The sequence below is a fragment of the Aquarana catesbeiana genome, linkage group LG03 (genome assembly GCF_042186555.1).
Source record: "Aquarana catesbeiana isolate 2022-GZ linkage group LG03, ASM4218655v1, whole genome shotgun sequence".
Lineage (NCBI taxonomy): Eukaryota > Metazoa > Chordata > Amphibia > Anura > Ranidae > Aquarana > Aquarana catesbeiana.
The window spans coordinates 570551868-570575856 of record NC_133326.1 but is presented as its reverse complement, the minus strand read 5'-3'; the positions used below and the strand labels follow the sequence as shown (position 1 = coordinate 570575856).

Genomic DNA, 23989 nt, shown 5'->3' with positions numbered 1-23989 from the left:
ACTAACGTTCCTCCCTGCCAATCAGGAGACAGGTCAGTGAGACTATCGGATGCTTAACGCTTTGGCAGAAGAGGAGAAGACACGGTAGAGAAGGACTGAGGAACTGAGCGGACACCGGAACCGCCGCTTCCTGCCACTGCAGAAGAGTAGGGGGAGAGACCCGTCACTCCAGGAGAGGAGCAGAGCCCCACCACATGAGCGATAAGTGCCGCCAGACCAGCCGCGGGGGGACAGGGTTGATGAAGTGTCAACCGGGGGACACGCCTGGCTGCATATGATGGGCATAGTGGCTGCATATAATGGGCACAGTGGCTATATTTGCTGGACACAGTGGCTGCATATGATGGGCACAGTGGCTGTATTTGCTGGGCACAGTGGCTGCATATGATGGGCACAGTGGCTGTATTTGCTGGGCACAGTGGCTGCACATGATGGTCACAGTGACTGCATTTGAGGGGCAAAGTGAGGCTGCAGTTTTTTTTAAGTATTTTTCATAATTTTTCAGTTTGTTTGCGCCCCCTCAAAAATTTTGAGCACCAGCCGCCACTGCTCTGGTGGCCATTTTTGGTCAGGCAGGGCCTATTTGAGACCATGGCTCCTGAGTTTGGTACGCATTTGGCCTGAAGGTAGTGTAAGGAAAGGTCACCCATTTGTCAGGGACAATAATAGCTGCAGGAAAAGGTTCCAGACAAGTAGGGAAAGTCTAGGGATCTGCCAATTCTGCTGGCCTCACATCTTTGGAATGGTTGGGCCAGGCCGCATTCCGCCCTCAAGACAGAAGCTGACAGCTGAGATTTGCTCTGCTACACTCTGCTGTTCACCCGTGAGTGTTCTTGGTTGGGCTACCTTCCACCTTTGTGAATTGTTATATTCTGACTTCAATATAAGTTCTATTTGCAACCGGACTGTGTGCAAGTAACTGCCGCCACACCACGTTACACCCTCCCTCACCTGAAGTGCCTGCGCAGGATTCCTTTTGCCAGTCTCCCTAGAAGGGAGACTTACCCTATCTTCCTGTGCAGGTAAGGGCTTTCAGAAACAGGAAGTGGAGAGTGAAGTGCTCTCTCTCCAAAGGGACACAGACTACATTAAAAACAGGCCAAAGCATCTCCTCACATTAACCCTTTCACTACGTTTTAGATGTTAAAATGCACATTTTTGTCCTGAAGATCGGGTCGAACCCTCAAAAATGATTTAGAATTAATAAAAAGAGGACATGACCCATTCCAAATGGGACTTCTATGAGACGGTGTACCCACATCCCAAGTAATTCATACAATATTAAGAAATGATATAAAACTAACCAAATATTATATTGGGACTGTTAAGGTACCATCCACATGTATTCATAGCATACACAATTACATTATTTTTTATTAATTTATAATTATAAAATTGATCTCAAGAAAAACAATTAATGCTGTTCATAATGCCCTGATAAACCGATCAGCCATAACATTATGATCATTGACAGGTAATGTGAATAACAGATATCTCTATAGCTGATGTATATATACTTGTAAAGCTTGTAACAAAACCTATGCCCTTATACGTATGCAGTATAAGCATTGATCTTTCTCGTCTTGGCTATTGAGGGACCTCTCAATACATTTCTTGGGTCAACAGACCCACTTCCTAAAGGAGGTATTTAAGGGGTACAGATTCTAAAATAACAATAATTATTAATATATACAAAGCATTGATTCCTTATTAGTAAGATGGCATCCCAAGTGGTCATCACAGCCCCATTACTAACCACAGAGGAAAGGAAAACCAAGAGAGAGCGTGGGAGGAAGCCACTGGACAGACAAGCTACCTGAATAATCACGTGTGCTTCCATGAAAAGGTCTGCTCACAGTTGCTTGCTGATAACAGCATTGAGGTATATTTAAGAGACCACAAGGGACAACATGTTCAGATGTTCATGGTTAGGGTTTATAAACACTTTAAAATTAAAAAAAAAAAAAAAAAAATCATATTTATATTGCTGTTTGAGGCTTTAGTCACATCCTGTCTAGTGAAACTGTTGTCTTTCCCTAACGGAGCTCCATTAATGAAAACCCAAATCTTTCCCCAATCTTTAAAACCTAAAAAAAAAAAAGGAAGAAAGTTTTGACTGCGAATTACAATGGTTTCATATGTACAAAATAAAGCTATAGAATACTTTAAAAACAGGGGTAAAAATAGTCAGACACCAGCCTGTACTCACTGTGTTATCTTGTTCCGAGACCGTTCATGGAGTGAAACTAGTATGGAAAGGAACTCAGGACCGGGTGACACGGCATCAGGGTTACTTAGGAGCGATAACATTTGATTAACATTTTAGCAAACAGAAGGTCATTAACATTCACAGCCATCCCAGTCCTGGCAATGGTTCCTCTTCAGATAACAGCAGCCCAGAGGCAGGTAATACATTTTACCCCTGAGTGCCTGGGAAAGTACCAACAATAAATTATATTTTTCTCCTTCCAAACGGATATGTGAGAGACAAGTCAATTTTGTCCTCAATATGGAGTCTTGAGGCTCGTGCAATGTTATCAGTACAAAATTCTCAAACCTGCCACTGAGTAATGTACAAGTTATTAAAGGAGATCTAAATCAGGAAATAAAAAAGCTTCCATTGTTGACCTTAAAAAAAAAAAAAAAAAAATAGTCTTCCCATCTTTGTTTTTCTTAGTTGCTAACCCCCGATAAGCACAGAGATTAGAATGTCAGGTCAGTGCTTCAGCAAGTAGGGCCTAATGCACACGGACTCAAGTGTCAGGTGCGTTTTCAATAAGTTGCGCCAGTCCAAAACTATTTTTAAGGGCATGGTAGCCCACTGTTATTTAAAGGAATGGAATAGTTCACAAAAGACATCAATTGCCCACGCAAGGAGTTCCACTATTACTGTGTTGCACATCAGAATACTTCAGCCTCCTGGCGTACTCAGACACACGGTTGCTTCAGGCCTCAGTGCACAATGCAAGGTCCATAAAGACATGGATGAGCCAGTTTGGGGTGGAAAAACTTGACTGGCCTGCACAGAGTCCTGACCTCAACCTGATAGGACACCATAGGGATGAATTAGAGCAGAGACTGCGAGCCAGGCCTTCTGGTCCAACATTGGTGCCTGACCTCACAAACGCCTTTCTGGAAGACTGGTCAAAAATATATATATATAAAATTCAGGCACGTGTAGACGTCCGTGTGCATGAGGCATATTATAATTTGTACCTGGATTGGTGGTAAGTCAACACCATCACATCCTAAATACAACTAGTTAGGAAAGTGAAAAGCATCGTGAAAAGATGTCTTTGACACTGGGTTCGCGGCAAAGCGCCTCTAGTTTTAGCGGCGCTTTACCGCTGTTTAAGCTGCGCTTTTGCGTCGATAGCGGGGTGCTTTTAACCCCAAAGAAGGGGTTAAAATCTCACATGTTGCGGAGCTTCCGAATCGCTGCCCATTCATTGCAATGGACAGGGGTGTTTTGGGAGCGCTGTATACAGATATAATAGAATATTTACAAAAATGTAAGGGGTGTACTCACTTTTGTGAGATACTGCATCTCATCCATCACAGGGCTTAAATCATTGGGATTCTCTAGGATTAAGCCCTGTGATGGGTGAAATGCTGAGTGGCCCGCTTGCTGCGGGGGTTGGCTGCTCCACCTCTCCACCTTGTCCAGTTAGAGAACACTTTGCATCCATTTAGAAAATGCAAAGCGTTCTTTGAACGGTAAAGAAACAAGAAAATACCGCGCTGCCATAAAAAAAAACCAAAAAAAAAAAAAAAAAACAAACAAAAGCAGAAGTTCAAATTGTGAGATATACACAAAAAACAACAATAACCAGGAAAAAACTGCGCTATAACATTCATAAATATGTGAGTGCATGAAGGTCAATTAATGCATAACAAAGTTCATAAGGTAGGAGATCCAAGAAATCTTCCATAAAAGTAAGGAAAGTCCCAAGGCATATTCCCTCAATAATTCACAATGAAAGCTTGTGTAGAAGACTTAAGATAAACACCACTCACAGTGATCCACCACCACGTAAAATTCACGATTACCAGAAAGCAAGCTAATTAAGGCTTGTGTGTGAACCGAGATCCAAAATGCCCAACCAATGGTGCAGCTTCTCAGTGTTCAGCGTGGCTAGGGAAGTGCAATGGGTGATGGCTCATAAAATTATTGTTCTTTGAACGGTGTCTGTGCTGAGCGGCTGAAATCCTGTGTTCAGAATGCAGCAGGCCAGCAGCTCAGCATGGGATCCCAGAAGCAAGTGGCGGTCCCTAGAGTATCAAAGTTTACTTCACTTATATCCAGCTTCCGGGGGGGTCAGCCAGGTATGGTAAATACAGTACTGTGCAAAAGTTTTAGGGAGTTTTATGCTGTAAAGTAAGAATGGACTTCTAAAATAGTTTAAATTGTTTGTTTTTATTAATTTACATTGGAAAAAAAAAATCTACCACTCAACTTCTGTACAACCAGCCTGCCCATACATGGATCAAAAATTCAGTTGGTCCCTGCTGAACCAGCTAAATTTCGATCCATGTACGACTGGCATAAGAAAGCGGTCTCCTGCAGTAGCAAATATGCATCTCTCTGTCATTGAGGTCTACTGCTCTCCTGTTTCTCAGTATAGATGTCCGCTCTGCTCTGCTGTTGTATATGTACGATATGCGAGTGCTGCTGACATAGGGTTCTAGATGAACACATATCCTGCAGTGTCTAAGGCTCCATTCACACCTTGGCGTTCCGTTTTGCGGGTGAAATCGCCACGATTTTGCCCATGATTCAGAAACACCGCAAATTGCAGGACGCCCTTGCGATCCCCGCTATTTTGAATGGCACCAAAATCGCGACATGATTTTGCCGGAATGGTCGCCCGGCAAAAAGTAGCAAACAGAATCGCGGGACGCCCAAAACAGGTACAAGAACTTCTTTTAGGCATTGCGCAATTCTGTGTGCATGCCTTTACCGTGATTTTACCGCGATTCCTTGGGCGACAATCATGGCAAAATTGCGATGTGATTTGGTGCCATTCAAAATAGCGGGGATCGTAAGGGCATCCCGCAATTTGCTGCGTTTCCGAATGGAAAAACGGGATGCCAAGGTGTGAATGGAGTCTAATGGGTGTTGTCCTGAAGCACTGATTGACCACAATGAGCAGTGAAAGTTCATCTTCTACGCTGAAAAAAAGCTTTAACACTGGGTCTAACTTGGTGTTAAATCCAGGGGGCCTAACACCAAGTTTACACTGGTTTTAAGACACTTCTGAGCTAACACGGGTTATTAAACAGGTACATTCCTATACTAATACTATAGTTATCACAGAGACAACACCGTAAGGTGAAGAAAGGTGATATTTGGTGCCTACCTTAGTGAACACAGTTTATTAAACACCTCTGAGGGATTTACCAACCTGATTCTCTGTGATAAGGCTTACCTGTAACACAACTTAACACCAGTTTAACACTGGTTATTAAACGTACCATAATGTAAAGGAGGGCTCTGATGGGGACATCTAATGTAAAGGGGCACTCTGATGGGAACACCTGATGTATAGGGGGATGCTGATGGGGACACCTGATGTAAAGGGGGGTACTTGCTGTAAAGGGGGACTCTGATGGGGACATCTAATGTAAAAGAGGACTCTGATGGTGACACCTGATGTAAAGGGGGACATCTGATGTAAAGGGGGACTCTGATGGGGACAACCGATTTTTAGGGGGATGCTGATGGGGAGACCTGTTGTAAAGAGGGACTCTGATGGGGACACCTTATGTAAAGGGGGGCACCTGCTGTAAAGGGGGACTCTGATTGGGACATCTGATGTATAGGGGGACTCTGATTGGGACATCTGATGTATAGGGGGATGCTGATGGGGACACCTTATGTGAAGTGGTTTTATTTTCTTTTACGTGAAATGTGGATGTGATTGGCCTACTGTGATGGGCACAGTGAGGCTGCATATGATGGGCACAGTGAGGCTGCATATGATGGGCACAGTGAGGCTGCATGTGATGGGCACAGTGAGGCTGTAAACAACGGGCACAGTTTTATCTAGCAGTAATGATACATAATCACCTGATAAATGACTATTTACAGTCCTGCATTAGTAACAGTTTAATTTTTCAGTTTGTTTGCGCCCCCCAAACATTTTGAGCACCAGCCACCACTGGTTGAAACACTTGTGTACAATGCCTAAAACTGAGTAACAGCCAAACTCTGCTAGTAAGGTGAGATTGTGAAAGACCGTTTCATGTCACAGGTCATACACTATGGCAAGACTGCAAGCACAGAAACAAGACACAACATAATTATACTGCACCTGCAAGGTGTCTCCCAGGTAAAGATTTCATAACAGACTGGGGTTTGAAGATGTGTTTAAGCACAAAGAAACAGGCAATGATGAGGGAAATAGACGCAGTGGTTGGTCAAGAAGATTAATGCAACAGATGAAAAACACCATGCTTCATTCCCTTTGACATTGAAGATGTCCAGCAGTGCCATAAGCACAGAACTGGCGTAAACCAGTAGGACCCAGGTACACCCGTCTATGGTACAGAGAACTCTGGTCAGAAGTGGTCCTTTATTGAAGAATTGCGGTGAAAAGCCATACCTCTGATGTGGAAACAAGGCTAAGCAACTCAACTATGCACAGAAACATAGGAGCTGGGGTGCAGAAAAATAGCGGCAGGTGCTCTGGACTGAGGAGTCAAAATGTGAAATATTTAGCTGTAGCAGGAGGCAGGTTGTTCACAAAGGGCTGGAGAGCGGTACAATAATGAGTGTCTGCAGGCAACAGGGAAGCATGGTGGAGGTTCCTTGCAAGATTGGGGCTGCATTTCTGCAAATGGAGTTGAACATTTGGTTAGGACCAATGGTGCCCTCAATGTTGTGCGATACAGGCAGATACTTATCCATCATGCCATACCATCAGGGAGGCGTGTGATTGGCCCCAAATTTATTCTGCGCAGTGCAACGATTTCAAACATACAACCAATGTAATTAAGAACCATCTTCAGTGTACAGAAGAACAAGGAGTCCTGGAAGTGATGGTTTGGCCCACCCAGAGCCCTGATCTGAACATCAAGTCTGTCTGGGATTACATAAGGAGACAGAAGGATTCGATGCAGCCTACGTCCACAGAAGATATGTGGCTAGTTCTCCAAGATGTTTGGAACAATCTACCTGCCGAGTTCCTTCAAGAGCTGTGTGCAAGTGTGCCTAGAGGAAATGGTGCGGTTTTGAAGGCAATGGGTGGTCACACCAAAAATTAAACTAGTAATATTTTCTTTTCTGAAAGCATTCTTAAATTTATAGCATTTTTTCACACCTAACTAAAGCGTTTGCATGGTAGTGTACATAGTTACATTGGTCCAAGCTGGACTAAAACTTGCACCTGAAGAATATGGAGGCTGCCATCAAAATTCCCCAATTCTGAAAAACTAATTATCTGGCTGTCATGCTAATCCAACTACTTTAATACTTTCTGACGCAGGTTAGGTTGTAGCTACACTGAATCTGAGCACCGGAAACCAAAACGGCCATTTAATTCATTTTTAATATTCAAAGCAATTCGCCCATCCATCTAGGTCTCCATACTTAATTTGCCAAGCAAACACTTTGATAAACATACCCCCAGCATTTCTAGACAGACTGGCTACAGTATGTGCTCGTGTGGTACACAGATTAGTCCTTTCAATTTAAGAAGGTGCTTCTAACGACACCTGTCCACAGAATCTTTCTTCCGTTTAAACCTCACCATCATGGGCAAGACCAAAGACTTGTCAAAGGATATGAGGGACAAGGGTGTAGCACCTGCACAAGGCTGGAATAGGCTACAAGACCATCAGCAAGAAGCTTGGTGTAAAAGGAGACAACTGTGGGAGCAATTATTTGCAAATACAGTGGTACCTTGGATTACGAGCATAATTCATTCCAGAAGAATGCTTGTAATCCAAAGCACTTGTATATCAAAGCGAGTTTCCCCATAGAAGTCAAAGGAAACTTAGATAATTCGTTCCACAGTGACTTCTATTGCATGCAGTACCGCATGTCACCAGAGGTGGGGGGGCGGAAACGCTCGGAAACTGCTCGGATGCACTCGGAGAGGTTCGAAAACACTCGGGAATGCAGTGTTTCCGAGTGGCTTAGAGTGTCACCAGCGCCCCGCACCTCTGGCCAAATGTGGTACTGCATACCACAGAGGCTTGAATCCTGCTAATTTTGCAAGACAACGCTTGCAAACCAAGTAAAAAATAATTGTTCGCATTGTGAAATGTTCATTAACCGCGTTACTCGCAATCCAAGGTATTACTGTAGAAGAAATACAAAATAACCATCAATTGCCCTTGTTCTGGAGCTCCATGCAAGATTTCGTTTCATGGGGTATGATCATGGGATCAGCCCAGAACTACACGGGAGGAGCTAGTGAATGATCTCAAGGCAGTTGGAACCACAGTCACCAAACAAACCATTGGTAACACAATACGCCGCCATGGATTGAAATCCTGCAGCGCCTGCAAGGTCCCTCTCCTCAAGAAGGCACATGTTCAGGCCCTTATGAAATTTGCCAATGAACATCCAAATTGGGATTGGGAGAAAGTGCCGTGGTTAGATGAGACCAAAACTGAGTTCTTTGGCATTAACTCAACTCGTCGTATTGACTATCACCCTAAGAACACCAACCCTACAGTAGGAGGTGAAAACATTATGCTTTAGGGCCGTTTATTTGCAAAAAGGTACAGGCTGACTTTTCTGCATTGAGGGGCCAATGGATGCGGCCATGTATTGTAAAATCTTGGATGAGAACCTTCTTCCCTCAGCCAGAACACCGAAGAGAGGTTGTGGATGGGTCTTCCAGCATGACAATGACACAAAACATACTGCCAAGGCAACAAAGGAGTGGCTCAAGAAGAAGTACATTAAAGTCATGGTGTGGCCTAGACAGTCTCCAGACCTGTATCCTATAGAAAATGTATGGAGGTAGTTGAAACTTTGAGTTGCCAAGCGACAGCCAAGAAACCTCAAGGATTTAGAGAAGATGTGTAAAGAGTGGACCAAAATCCCTCCTGAGATGTGTGCAAACCTTGTAACCAACTTGAAGAAACACCTTACCTCTGTGCTTGTCAACAAGGGTTTCTCCACCAAGTACCAAGTCATATTTTGCTTGGGGATCAAATACTTATTTTACTCATTGAAACTGCATCTTCATTTTTTAGCATTAGTATTGTATTTTTTTCTAGATTTTTGGTTGATATTCTGTCTCTATCATTTAAAATACACCTATGATAAAAATTATAAACCCTTCATTTCTTTGTAAGTGGGCAAACTTACAAGATCTGCAGGGGATCAAAAAAAATTTTTCCCCACTGTAGCATTTACCTTCTGGAATACATCTCCCCTTAGCGCAGGAATGCAGGCAGGAGGGTGTGTTTAGCTGAGAAAACTCCTCCTCTCCCGAAGACTCTTGGGATGTATGACAAAAATAATCAATGTTGATTGAAAGAATGAAATTCCACTTTAAGTAAAAACAAACTTGCCTGAAATTGGTCATTAACTATTAAGTGTTGGAGGCTACAGCAGGTCCATACACATTAATAATGCAAACAGAGCCTTGTATTACCAGCCCCCAATCCCCTCTTCCCCACCATCCGTCAGTCCAATAAAGGCGATGCCATTGGCTGCGCTATCATTTTCATTAGTTTTAGTGAACAATGTCTGACAGGGCAAAGTACAAAGCCGATTTTTACTTATGTCAAAGCAAATTTTGAGGTCTATTATGTACAGTAGCATCTGGGATTGGAGGGGCTCCCTGGATAAAAAGGAGAATAATAAAAATATGTACTGGTGTTTTACTGCACCTGATCAAAATCTGTACTGTAAAGGCCCGTACACACGATCCGAATATCGTACGATGTAGCAAATAAATAGGTAATAAAGTCACGAAAATTCTTGTACGACAGAAAAAATAAAAAATAATCAGACGTGAGGTTATGTGTTGTAATTTGTATTGTATTTTCGGACGACAACTAAATTTGTACGATCTGGTATCGTACAAGGAAAATTTTCATGCTTGTCCAATCGAATAATATCGGATGAACATCGTGATCGGCTCTCGAAAGTAGTGTACACACGATCCAAAAATTGTACGATTCTTCCTCGGATGACAGTTTTCGTATGATATTTGGATTGTGTGTATGGGCCATTAGAAAGCATTTTTTCCATTACTGTCAGGGGTAGAGAAGATTTTTTCATACACTGTCACTGTTAACGGTGAACTCCCAGCACATGACAAGGTATGCAAATGTTGTGTTCTACCCATTTCCCTTTAACCATCAGGGGACTACAGCATAACCACAGCTACATCTTCTAATTCACATCAGTGGGCAGCTCTACGCAGCAGTAGTGGGTCCTGGGAAAGGGATTATGCAGACTACACATTCTATGATCCCTGTAGGGATATGTGCATGAGGCCTAAGGGCCAGTTCACACGGGGGCGACTTGTCAGGCGACCTACAAGTACATATTTGGGGGGCACACCATACAATGCATTTAAATTCAAGATGGTGCTGCTGTAAGACCTATAAACAGTACAAAATATTTTACAGCGCACACATACAAGAATGACATTTCCTGCAGGGCTAGTTAAAAACACCTGAACACCTGAACATATTCAAAAAATACGGGGGTTTGGTCACACTATATGGTCATATAGTGCTAAGCCCACTTACTGCGACAAAGTACCCCGAATTAGTGGGTCCTACACTAGTAATAGAATGGAAGATCCTCTGTCTCAACCATGGGAGCTGAACTCCAAATATGTACTTGTATGTTGTAATAGGCCCTGACCAGGTTTTTGGGCTGGAGCACCCCTCCCCCTCCTCATTACCTCCTATTTAGTGGCCACCAGTGATTAGGATGTATCCCTTTCAGTTCTCCCACATAGAGGAGTTCAGCTCCCATGGTTGAGACAGAGTATCTTCCATTCTATTACTAGTGTAGGACCCACTAATTCGGGGTACTTTGTCGCAGTAAGTGGGCTTAGCACTATATGACCATATAGTGTGACCAAACCCCCGTATTTTTTGAATATGTTCAGGTGTTCAGGTGTTTTTAACTAGCCCTGCAGGAAATGTCATTCTTGTATGTGTGCGCTGTAAAATATTTTGTCAGGCGACCTAGCCGCCTGACAAGTCGCCTCCCGTTCTGTACAATGGAACTGTTCTAATCGGAGCGACGCAAGTCGCTCCGACTTAGAAGAAAGGTTCCTGTACTACTTTGGGGGCGACTTGCATAGACTTCTATACAGAAGTCGTCTTGCAAGTCGCCGCGGCAGTCGTGCCGCTTCTAATGTGAACCGGCGCTTAGGAATTACTAAAGAATAAGCAGTGCAATTCACACAGGAAATGTTTGCTGGACTTAAATCTCTCAGAATTGTAAAATACAAACAGATTTCAGCCATTTTGTGGAATTACACAGAGCGAATCTAGGCCACTTTCACGCTGAGGCGCTTTACAGGCGCTACAGCGCTAAAAATAGCACCTGTGTAGCGCCTGTAAAGAGCCTCTCTCGTGCGAAAGCCTGAGGGCCTTCACACTGGAGCGGTGCGCTTGCAGGACAGTCAAAAAAGTCCTTCAAGCCGTATCTTTGCAGCGCTGTAGGAGCAGTGTATTCACCGCTCCTAAAGTGTCCCTTCCCATTGAAAACAATAGGGCAGCGCCGCTAAACCGCCGACATAGCGCTGCTACAGCGGCGCTATGCAGGCGGTTTTAACCCTTTTTGGCCACTAGCAGGTGTTAAAACCGCCCCGCGAGCAGCCGAATAGCGCCGCAAAAACGACGGTAAAGCAGCGCTAAAAATAATAGCCTTTGAAAAAGGATACCTTGATACTGTAAAATACAAACAGTTTAGTGTCCAGCTAAGCAAACCCTTTTTTAAGGAGACCCCTCATTATTTTTCTCGGTTAAAGTGATATAGAAGATTTATTTATTTATCTATTTTTTTAAAAAAGTGCTGGATGAATGTCACAAGCATGCTCCCAGCTGTAAATTATCCCTGTTATTTGTCTAATATGATTATTTCCTATGACTGTCAGCTCCATCTAATGGCCATAATGTGGTATTTTCCTGATTGAGGCATTTCTAGAAAGTAGCGCATTATGGCTTCTAGCTGGAGAGAACAATCATAGGAAATATATTGCACAAAATACTAGAATTAGATTCTGCTCAATCTTGTGCCAGGGGTTCTTCAGAATTACTGTAGACATTGGTGGCATGGGCAGCAGAAGAGGTGCAAAGCCTAGGTTTGCCTTGCAGGGTCCCATTTATTTTAAATCTTTCTTTCGGCGACAGAATTGTTTAAAGAATGCCTAACCCTTGCAATGGATATATTTCACCTGGAGGGCTTTTGTTTTTCAACACAACTCAAATTTCAACATAAAAAAAAAAAACTTTATGTGGGTGAAGATGGAGATATATATATATAAAACTTCTATAAGTAGAGCTTCTTCTTTTCAACATATTATTATAAGGTGGAACAGGGAAATGAGAAACTCTGTAAATAGCTCTATTTAGGCTTTGTTAACACGTATGACTGGTGGGCAGTAAAACCAGGAGGTTTAGTCTCGGGATTTTACTGCCCCCTCCATGCGCCCACTTGAGCAGTGTCATGCAACCTGTACACATGCAAAAATATAAACAGCATGTCCCCTTTTGGCGACAGGACTAATGCAGGTCTGCTGCGTGGTAGTGCGGCATTTAAAGGGTTAAATCAGGCAGCACCATAATCGCCTCTTTACAGTTGGTCAAATGTCCCCGAATAGTGATCCAGGCGTGAATTGCTTTTCAGAGGAGTGGCAGTCCTGGTCACACATCTGATTGAGCTCTTGTCTGCTTCCATTGTGCTTGTACAGGATGATGAAGTACCCATAGGGCCCTGTGGAAATGTTTAGAATTGGCCAACAAATATCCGGTATCTACAATTATAACATTTGACTAAAGAATTTTTATACAGACTAGCAAATGTGTGCGTGATTTTAAAAAGGAGCATTTTCACCTCAGTATTTAAAAGAAGCTCTGGCATTAGACTTGCCACTGCCAGGAGGGGGTCAAGGCCTAAAGCTGAACTCTAGGCAGATAAAAGGCAAAAATTAAAAGTATTTGTGAACACGCTGCATTAAGGGCCAATCAAATACAGCAAACAGGAATACAAGGCTCAAAACACTTTTTTGGAATTAGGGTTGTACATCATTACAAATGCAAGCCACATAAGAATCCGACTTATCAGCCTCTTATAACCCCTGTACAGCAGGGCTGGAGTGTGGGAGAGGGAAGCAGCAAACAGTTCATAAGCTGACAATAAGCATGCTGACAGGAGGAGAGAGAAGAGAGATGTGCTCATTGCTGAGCTGTTCTTTCCTTCACTGTCTATTCACAGGCTGGGGCAGGTCCGTGATGACCATGGCTCAAAGGAAATGGGTTGAATGACACTGGCCATCGGACTGGAAACGTCTAGTGGTAGAAAAAATGTACTACAGGGGAAATCTTTACAATAAGGGTGAATATTGCAACAAAATCTGGTTTCATTATTTTAGTGTGACCGACTCTCTAAAGCTAAATGCTTGTATACAATCTGGACCTGAAACCAGGCAGGAGTCAAAGAGACAGAGAATTTAATTTAAAGAATAAAATGGGCACCATACTAGAACAGTATCAGTTTAAGACCAGTGTTAATTTTGTTGACTGATACCATTTTAGTCGACTAAAATACAACTAAAACTAAAACAATTGAGATGACTCAAATACTACAGACTAAAATGGGACTAAAATGCAATTTTAGTCAAAAGACTAAAACTAAATTAAAATTTGACGTCAAAATTAACACTGGTCTGTAGTGCATGTTCATACCTCAATAACATAAATAATAACATAACATGTAGATTTTTCACTCCAACCGTATACAATGAGTTTGGAAATTGTAGAGAAATGCTTAAATAATGCATTACAATTTAACTACACCCATTTGATTTTAGAGGACTAAAATGTCCTGGAGATTTAGTCACCGAAATACAACTAAAACTAATACAATTGCAGAAAACTAAAAAGGGACTAAAATGAAAATGCCATTTTAGTCCCAAGACTAAAGCCTCGTACACACGGTACGATTGTTGGCCAACCGAGCATCTGATTTTTGTCTAAAGGGCGTGTGCCAGGATCTTGTCTTGCATACTAACAGTACACAATTGTGCAAAAAACACGAACGTAGTGACGTACTACGAGGAATTTCAGCTCTTGAGCGCCACCCTTTGGGCCCCTTCTGCTAATTTCGTGTTTGGTGAGCATTGATTCCAAGCATGTGTGTTTGTACTTTCGACTTGACGGACGTTGTCCGTCGAAAATTTACTAGCCTGTCATCTAACATTTGATGGCAGAAAATTAGACAACAATTGTCAAAAGGAGCGTACAAACGGTAAGATTTTATGAAACAGTCTGTCAACAGACAATTCCCTGCCAACAATCGTACAATCGTTAGGCTTTAGACTAAAACTAAATCGAAATTTGCTGCCAAAATTAAGACTTTTTAGGACTTGACAGGTTGTGAGTTGCTACATAATAATTGTAATGTGCTACATCCTCAGCTGCCAGTACCTACCCACACTCTCATATAAGCCTGCTACTATACGTTTATATCACTAAAAGTACAGCACTATCCCCTACTGTGTTCAAAACATATGTAATACTACACACCTTTTCCTAATTATACCACGTGTCCCATAAAAAATATGTATAAAACTGTATTTAAACAATAAAGTCTCTGCAGCTGAAACCCGTGTGATTTATTTCAGTGTCCTTCATGCACTATACCGCTGTCTTGCTAAATTGGTTTACAGTCAAAAATCATGCAATAAAAATCTCCTTTTGGTCTGTGCAACCAACACCATCAAATGTGCCCTCACCTGGGGAATTGGACCTTACATATACATGTACGGTCAAATAGGCTTGTGTCCTCTATAGGATAGTTAATGGACTTCCAGGTTCCTTGAATTTTAGAGCCCTCTGCTGGACTGAGCCTCAATTTCATTGGGTAGTACTTCCCCTTTATGATGCCCTTTATCTCCACTTCTCCACTTGATTATATGCAAAAGGAAAACTAAAAAACTGCTTTACTGTTTTTTAAAGCAATACACATAACTTATGTAGATAGGAATCACTCCTATAGATCACACTTTCAATGTTCAATACCAATACCAATGTGCTTTCAATGTTCAATACCAGTATCTTGGCAATCCGAGCATGGCATCATCCAAATGTAGCCCTGCCGCTATGCGTTTCATCTCAGGGGTCGTGACTTCCTGCCGACGAAACGCGTAGGGCGGGGCTACAGTTGGATCACGTCCAAGATACTTGTATTGGCGAGACACTGGTATTGAACATTGAAAGCACTGTGTGACCTATAGGAGCGATTCCCATCTACAAAATGGGATATGTTATGTGTCTTATGAAATAGTGGTTACTGTTAATGGTATTTTAAAGGTAGTTTGGGAGTGAATAAAATATTTATAAGGATAAAGCCCTATCTGGAGTTTATTTCCTTTTCATGTGAAGAGGTGGAGGAGAGGAGCAGAGATCGTAAATTGCAAGAGCAAGTGGCTGGGTTTCATTTAAAGCAGGATTCCGGCCATCTAAAAAATTTTTTTAAAGTCAGCAGCTACAAACACTGTAGCTGCTGTAGACTTACCTGTCCTGGGTGCCCTCGATGTTGGCCGCCCAAGGCCGACCCGTCCCTCGGCTCTCGGGTCCCGGCACCGCCATCCTAGGTAAGGGAAACAGGCAGTGGAGCCTTGCAGCTTCACTGCCAGTTTCCTACTGTGCACGTGGCGATCTGTGAATGGCCCCGTGGTTTTCTGGGAACACACACAGTTCCCAGAAGGCAACGGGGCCGCTCAGCTAGGAGCAGAACACGCCGAGGAATAGGAACAAGCAGATTAGGAAGACTGCCTAGCAACAAGGGTTCAGGTAAGTTTAAAAAATTTTTTTTTCTTCAAATTTTTTTTTTTTTTTTTAGGATTTTTGGTGAAAATTTTTTTTTTCAGGGTGGCCCTCCACTTTAAAAAGGAGAAATACATCCTGGGATCTTAAAGGCCCCTTTCACGCGGGCTGTCCAATTAGGTTCCTGCATTGTCCTCTAAGGAGCACCCACCGCCATCTGATCTGATCCTGTCCGCCAAATACAAACAGATGGTGATCCTATTTTCCATTCTATTTTCCATCCGTCCAGCGGATCGGATGGAAACAGACAGGCGGTTGGTTTCCATCTGATTACCCCATAGAGGAGAGTGGGATTCTGTCCATGTCCGCTCTGCAACTTCAGAGTGGACACTTACTTGACAGCCGCCTGCTCAGCAGGGATCAGCGGAGAGATCCCCTGCTGAGCAAGTGGATTCTGCTAAGCGGAGGCGCACGTGTGAAAGGTGCCTAATAAAGACTTTGACCATTTAAACCAGGCGAGAGCACATCTGAAGGGGGTGTAGCTGCACATGTGGTGGTGGAAGTATAGAAACATAGGGAGTCACAGTAAATATTCATCTTTGTTTCAGATTGCCTGCAAATGTTTAAAAAATGTGGTATGTAGAAGTGTTTAGGATATGTATTGGTTTAAAAATGGTAAAGCTCTATTTTAGTTTCCGTTTTTTTATAATCGAGTGGAGAAGTGGAGATGAAGGCATCTTAAAGGGGAAATACCACCCATTAAAATTGAGGTTCAGTCCAGCAAAGGTCTTTAAAATTCAAGGAACCTGGAAGTGCATTATCAGTCTTATGGAGGACACAACCCTAATTTGACCGTACATGTGTATGTAAGGTCTGATTTCCCAGGTGAGGGCACATCTGATGGTGGTGGTTGCACAGACCAAAAGGAGATTTTTATTGCATGATTTTTGATTGTAAACCAATTCAGCAAGACATCTGTATATTGCACCAGGGGCACTGAAATAAAATCACACAGGTTTCAACTGGAGAGACTTTATTGTTTAAATACCGTTTTATATATACATTTTTTATGGAACACGTGGTATAATAAGGAAAAAAAGTGTGTATTATTACATATGTTTTGAACACAGTAGGGGATAGTGCTGTACTTTTGGTGATATAAAGGTTCACCTTAATGATCCCTAAAGCCCAACTCCAAGCACACCTTTTCTGGAGTCTATAGTTTGTTGTGAAGTGGCACATAAGGTGAGAGATAGAGGCAGTGAAGTACAGTCATTGGGAAATACTACAGAGATAGAATACATACGAAACAAATATGGCTGCCCCGCGAAAATGTATAATTATGGTGTGGGTATTGCATTAAACAGTCGTTTTTGGTGTAGTAACATGCATTTTTTCAAACATAAAACAAATCCAGTGTTGGGTATTAGTGGGGGTAAGGATGTCACCCCATCCATCATTTACATGCAATCACCAATACTTTGTGGCAGCAGCCATGGAAGGAGGAGCGCTGGGGAAACAATGTAAAAGAGTATAAGGCGGTCAGAGGGTGAACCCTATGGTTTTACCCTGAATGAGCATGGCACCAGGGTCTCTTAATTGACTGCACTTGCATATGATATATATATATAGAGATATATATATATATATATATATATATATATATATATATATATATATATATATATATATAAAATCTATCAATCAAAAAATATGTATAAAAAAAAAAAAGAAGAAATAAGAGATAAATAAAAACGAATTCCCCTTTAAACCGTATCTTCCAATATAGAATACCAGAAGACTCACTTAGTATGAGAGGCAATTACTGCTGCTGGAAGAATGTTGCTTTTTTGTCAATAAAGCTGCTTCACCAGACCTGACATTTTCCAAATGATAATTTAATTGCTGCAGGCAAATTCTGAGGATGTGAAAAAAAGGCCATTAAGAGTAAAAACAAGCTGATAAGGAACATGATGTTTTTCGGCAAGAAATCTGTACAGAAACATTTATGCGATTCATCTGCCGCTTGGCATCGGGTCCAACACGTTTTGTATCTCACATACGGGGAAATTCTGGATCCTTCGGGAAGCTTCAGATATTCCTTTTTGCTGAACAACCCTTCAACAACATTGTTATAACTCCCTATATTCATGTCCTAATTGGAAAATGCCCGTTTCACTTTATGTAATATAAATACAGTAGGAACATAATTGCTCGATTGCTGGTAATTACAGCAGAACTTTTATTTGAATTTAAAGCTTGTGAGCAGGAATGATTTTTATTGCAGAAGACATACTGTGTTACTTGTGCAATAAAGGATTCTTGCCTTCCTCCTCTCTATATGCTTTTGAATACATGTGTAGCTCTGTGTATCTTCTCAGCAGGCCTTGGTACCACGATGAGTGAACTCCCATGCACATGCGCCAAAGTTATATTACCCTGGACTTGCCAACCAAGATGTCTTAGACCAGGGGTGTCGAACTCAATTCAATCATGTGCCGTATCAGCAGTATGGATGTCCTCAAAGGGCTGGTTGTATCTGGGTACGGTACGTACTGAGTTCAGGGGTGCATTATGTACAGTGCAGAGTTCAGGGGTGTGCTCTGTACAGAGGCATGAAGCACAAACATAGCATGTAAACACCCCCATTTGCTGCCAATGCAGCTTTAGGACGGTGGGGTGGTGGCGGAGCGGTAGGGGGGAGCTAAAAACGTGGCTAAATTGCGTATTTTTAACACCTCCCCAACTGCTAGTCTAAAGATGGCCTAACAGTGAGATCACCCTGCCATGCCCTTGATTGTGTCCTGGAAAGTATCCCAGAAGTGCTAGTTTCCCCTGAGGGCTATGGAAGAAGATTCCTCAGGATTGGAGCAGCTTCAGGAATGCAGGTAACAGGAGGGAACACGAAAGGCAACTATTCTGTTTTTTTCTTTACGGGTACATCCTTCTACTTGGCTAGCTTTATACCTATGCATTGTGGTAACTGGCACATTACCACAATGCATGTTCGACACACAAGTGCATTGTGGTGCCATGTCTTTTCAGTGGCTATACAGTACATAATGTATGTATTGCAGTGCAAATCGTCCTTCGTGATCGACTGGGGGAGAGGGAGGGAGGTGGTACATGCTTTGAATTGTCTCATTGGACTAATATTACATATACCTGACCTTTGCATCCATGCTTTGTGCTGTTATATACCACGGACTGTTGTACTTTATTGATTGTAATTTATGTATGGCGACAGCTGCACTCAGCTGTAAACTGTGCTGTCCCAACAGTTCCTGGCCGCTATGCAATCCCCAACTATTTTAAGGTAGAACCAACCAAAGTGTTATGTGCGTGCATATATTTTGTGCAGAGAAAGGCATTTGTACAAAAAAAAAAAAATTTTCTTTGGGCTGAAAGATACGAATGTCTAACATTGTCATTTGAGTCACTGTAATTAAAGAAGAAGTCTTGCCTAAGATTGCCCCTGTCCCCAGGCAAAGTGTTGGTTTTTTTTTGTTTCAATGACAACCGCACCCTCATTTCTTGCACAAGTGTCACAGAGACAGGAAGTGAGGAAAAATCTCGCCAATGGTGTCAGACAAAAATACAAAACCTAAAGAAAGAAAACTATACAGAAATAATTTGTCTGGTATTCAACTCCATGATGATCTGTACATGGTAAATACAGTCTGCTGCATTTCTAATACTTCACCTGTGCAAATCTTTGGGCGCCATGTAAAAAGGAATCTGCCTGTGGCAACCAGCAAGTCTGATATTCTGTACTGGCAGGTGAAAATCAGAATGCGACTTTTGTAAGCAACAACACCGTTTTTTTTTTTTTTTCTTCCTTCAAACCCTATGATTAATGAGGCCCCCATATATTAATTACTCTGTAGTCTTTTAAAAATTAAATGTACTAGTAAACAGGAACATTCACACAACAATAAGCCAATGATGCCACACAGCACAGACAGCTTCCAGTTTCGTAAAACGAAGAGGAATTAAAAGCTCAACTGCAGACCCTTTACTGGTATCCGTCGCGTTTACCAAACCTATAAATACGATAATGTAATCAGTCACATCACAAGAAAGTAATGAGAATACCAAAAAACAAGATGCATCCTGCACTGAGGTTCTGTAATGCGGTTTGCGCCCATCAACTAATAGGCAAGTTGGGTATTCCTCAAGGTGACGGTCAATAAAGGGTGAAAAAGAAAGTGTCACCTGTGGTCTCTTACATTTGCGTGTGTGGCACTACAAGACACAGACCCCGGAGGGAGGAACCACATCTCATGCTGGAGTAGGCATTCAAAATATTTTCAGCACAGCTAGACAAACAAACTTCATTACCAGTTCATAACAATATAAAAAAAAAATTCATAAAATTTACAAACATACAAATCCCTAAACCATAAGGTTGTATTTGATATAAACTGGTCAGCCTTAACTTTATGACCACCCACCTAATATTCAGTAGGTCCCCTTTTGCCACCAAAACAGCCTTGACCAGTTGAGGAATGGACTCCACTAGACCTCTGAAGATATACTGGGGTATCTGGCACCAAGCCGCCAGTAGCAGATCCTTTAAATCCTGTAAATTGCGAGGTGGGGCTTCCATAGATTAGACTTGTTTTTAGCATCCCACAGATGCTTGATTGGATTGAGATCTGGAGAATTTGGAATCCAAGTCAACACCTCTAACTCATTGTTATGTTCTTCAAATCATTCTTTAATAATTTTTGCAGTGTGGCAGGATGCATGATCTCACTTGCATTAGGGAATACAACTTCCATGATGCGGTGTACTTGATTGGCAACAATGTTTAGGTAGGTGGTACGTGTATGTGTTGGTATGTGGCCTTCTCTATCTATTGCCCTGTGTGCACAACCATGACATTATTTGTTGCTCTAGACTGTCTTACCTAAGTTTTATGTGTTGATCTTATCTTGGCCTCTGGCCTTTTGCTTTCCTGACTTTAGAAGCAAAAAGTCCACTTTGATTGTTAGGCATTCTTATAGTCACTCATGATTAATTAACGAACTTCAACCCCACCCTTATAACAGTATATTTGAGCATCCTTAAGGGGTGAGCACATTGCTCGGGGTGCACATTGCAGGGGCTTCTTTCTCTACGTGATTCTTTCTACATATGCACTTCAATCTCTACACTTCAGCGATTGCACGAAGCAAACAAATACAGCAATCTGCACTGGAAAGCACCTAACAGACTGCAGGTGACCCGTCTCTCTAATAAGCTCTCCTTCCACTCTGTAACATGCACTCTCTACCACTGCTTCTGACACTCCTGTCCTCTCTCACAAACTCTCTTACCTTCACCCCCCCCTCTCCACCCGCCTGCTTATACATATCACCCTGCCTTCTGTCTTCTCCCTACTACTGCTCCTACCAACTCTTGCTCATTCTACATCCATACACTGATAAAACCTCCAGTACTCTGAGACATGCCTCTTCACATAAATCACAATCCCACATTACCTCCCTCACCCTCCTGCTTCTCCTAATCTCTGGTGACATATCCCCAAACCCTGGGCCACCATCATCTGTCTTTGCCCATCGCTCCCATCCCCCTACACCCTCTGGCAGGAGCCGTAAACCACAGAACTTGGTCTCTATTCCTCTTTCCAAAACCAGCCCCCCCTTTTCCTGTGCCCTGTGGAATGCACGTTCTGTCTGCAACAAACTCACCGCCCTTCACGACCTCTTTATCACAAATTCCTTTAACCTACTTGCTGAAACCTGGCTTCATGAATCGGACACTATTTCTCCTACTTCCCTCTCCCATGGGGGCCTTCTCTGGACTCACTCCCCCTGACCAAGTGGACGGAAGGGAGTTGGAGTGGGAATCCTTCTAGCCCCATGCAGCACCTATCAGGTACTTCACCCACCTCCCTCTCTGACACTCTCCTCTCCTCCACATTGCATTCGTCTATTCTCTCCCATTTCTCTAAGAATTGCTGTCATCTACCGGCCCCCTGGACCAGTATCAGGCTTTCTTGATGACTTCTCTGCCTGGCTACCCTACTTTCTCTCTGCTGAAATCCCCACAATCATTCTTGGGGACTTCAACATCCCTGTTAACACTAACACTACTATTACTTCTAAACTTCTCAGTCTAACCTCATCGATTGACCTGAAGCAATGGATACAGGCTCCTACCCGCTCCAACGGCAACACCCTTGACCTTGCCTTCTCCTATCTGTGCACTCCGTGCAACCTTTCCAACAATCCACTCCCACTCTCTGATCACCACCTTATTAGTTTTGCTCTCTCCTTGTCTTCCAACTCTTCTCCCTCCAACCGCCTAACGGTTACCCGTAGAAACCTTCGCCACCTCAACCCTTCTCTTCTCTACTCTGCTACTGATCACCTCTATGACAAAATCTCACCTCTGTCCTGCCCCAACCAAGTTACTTTCATCTACAACAGCTCACTGTCTTCCTCCCTAGACAAGCTTGCCCCCCTCACTACACGCAGAATTAGGCCCCGACTGCTACAACCCTGGCAAACAGATGACACCAGAAGTCTCAGAAAACGTAGCCGCGCTCTTGAACGCCTGTGGCATAAGACTAAGACCCAGGAAGACTTCACACAATATAAATCTGCCCTCCTAAAATACTACTCCTGCCTTCACACTGCCAAACAGACCTACTTTATCACACTCATTAACACCTTCTCATCCAGTCCACGTCAACTCTTCTCTACCTTCAATACTCTACTCTGTCCTCCACTGCCTCCACCCACCAACACACTCACTGCCCAGGAGATTGCCAATCACTTCAAAACTAAGATTGATACAATTCATGAGGAGATCACCAATGCGCAAAAACCTCCCCCATGCAACACCCCATGTCCACAGATACAATCATTACTTCCCTCATTCAACCCTGTTACTATTACTGAGGTTGCTAAACTTTTATCTAGCACCCATCTAACCACTTGCCCCCTGGATCCTGTTCCCTCGCAAATGCTACGCTCACCCTCTGACTCGATTCTACACTCTCTAACTCACATTTTCAACCTCTCCCTCTCCTGTGGCATCTTTCCAAACTCTCTAAAACATGCGCTAGTCATCCCCATTCTAAAAAAGCCCTCACTGGATCCCACCAATCTCAACAACTTACGTCCCATCTCCTTACTCTCCTTCTCCTCCAAACTTCTTGAAAGACTGGTCTACATCCGACTAAGCGACCATCTGACCATGAATAAACTTCTAGATCCCCTCCAGTCCTGTTTTCGCCCTCAACACTCCACGGAAACTGCTCTCCTTAAACTCTCAAATGACCTACTAATGGCTAAAGCCAATGGACACTATTCTGTACTACTTCTCCTGGATCTCTCTGCTGCCTTTGACACAGTGGACCACCCCCTCCTCCTCAAAAAACTCCACTCCTTTGGTCTCCGTGACTGTACTCTTCGCTGGTTCTCATCCTACCTATCACACCGCTCCTTCAGTGTCACTTACAACTCTACTTCCTCCTCTCCTCTTCCTTTTTCCGTTGGGGTCCCCCAAGGTTCTGTTCTTGGACCTCTCCTTTTCTCAATCTACACCACCTCCTTGGGTCAGTTGATTGCCTCCCATGGCTTTCAATATCATCTCTACGCTGATGACACCCAAATCTATCTCTCCACCCCCCAGCTCTCTCCATCTGTCTCCTCACGCATTACCAACTTACTAGCAGACATATCAGCCTGGATGTCACATCACTTCCTCAAACTCAACCTATCCAAAACCGAGCTCATGATATTTCCTCCCTCAGGTGCCACTTCCCCTGCTTTCCCTGTCAATATCAACGGCTCAACTATCAACCCATCTCCCCACGCCAGGGTCCTAGGTGTAATCCTGGACTCTGAACTAACCTTTCGACCCCACATTCTATCACTATCCAAAGCTTGCCGCCTCAATCTCCGCAACATCTCCAAGATACGCCCCTTCCTAACCAATGTCACCACAAAGCTTCTAATCCACTCCCTGGTCATCTCCCGCCTCGACTACTGCAACT

At 43.0% G+C, this 23989-nt stretch overlaps 1 protein-coding gene across 8 annotated transcripts in view; it reads right to left on the bottom strand.

Annotated features, from left to right (window-relative positions):
* Positions 1 to 23989, bottom strand: part of FGD4 (FYVE, RhoGEF and PH domain containing 4) — a 308743-nt gene that overhangs the window by 118180 nt on the left and 166574 nt on the right. The window contains exon 1 of one of the 8 annotated variants that reach the window (XM_073621884.1): positions 2210 to 2356. The exons of the other annotated variants lie outside the window; for them this stretch is intronic. The gene's annotated coding sequence lies outside the window, so the exon portion shown is untranslated. Of the gene's footprint in view, positions 1 to 2209; positions 2357 to 23989 lie in introns of those variants that run through there. 8 annotated transcript variants of the gene reach the window in all.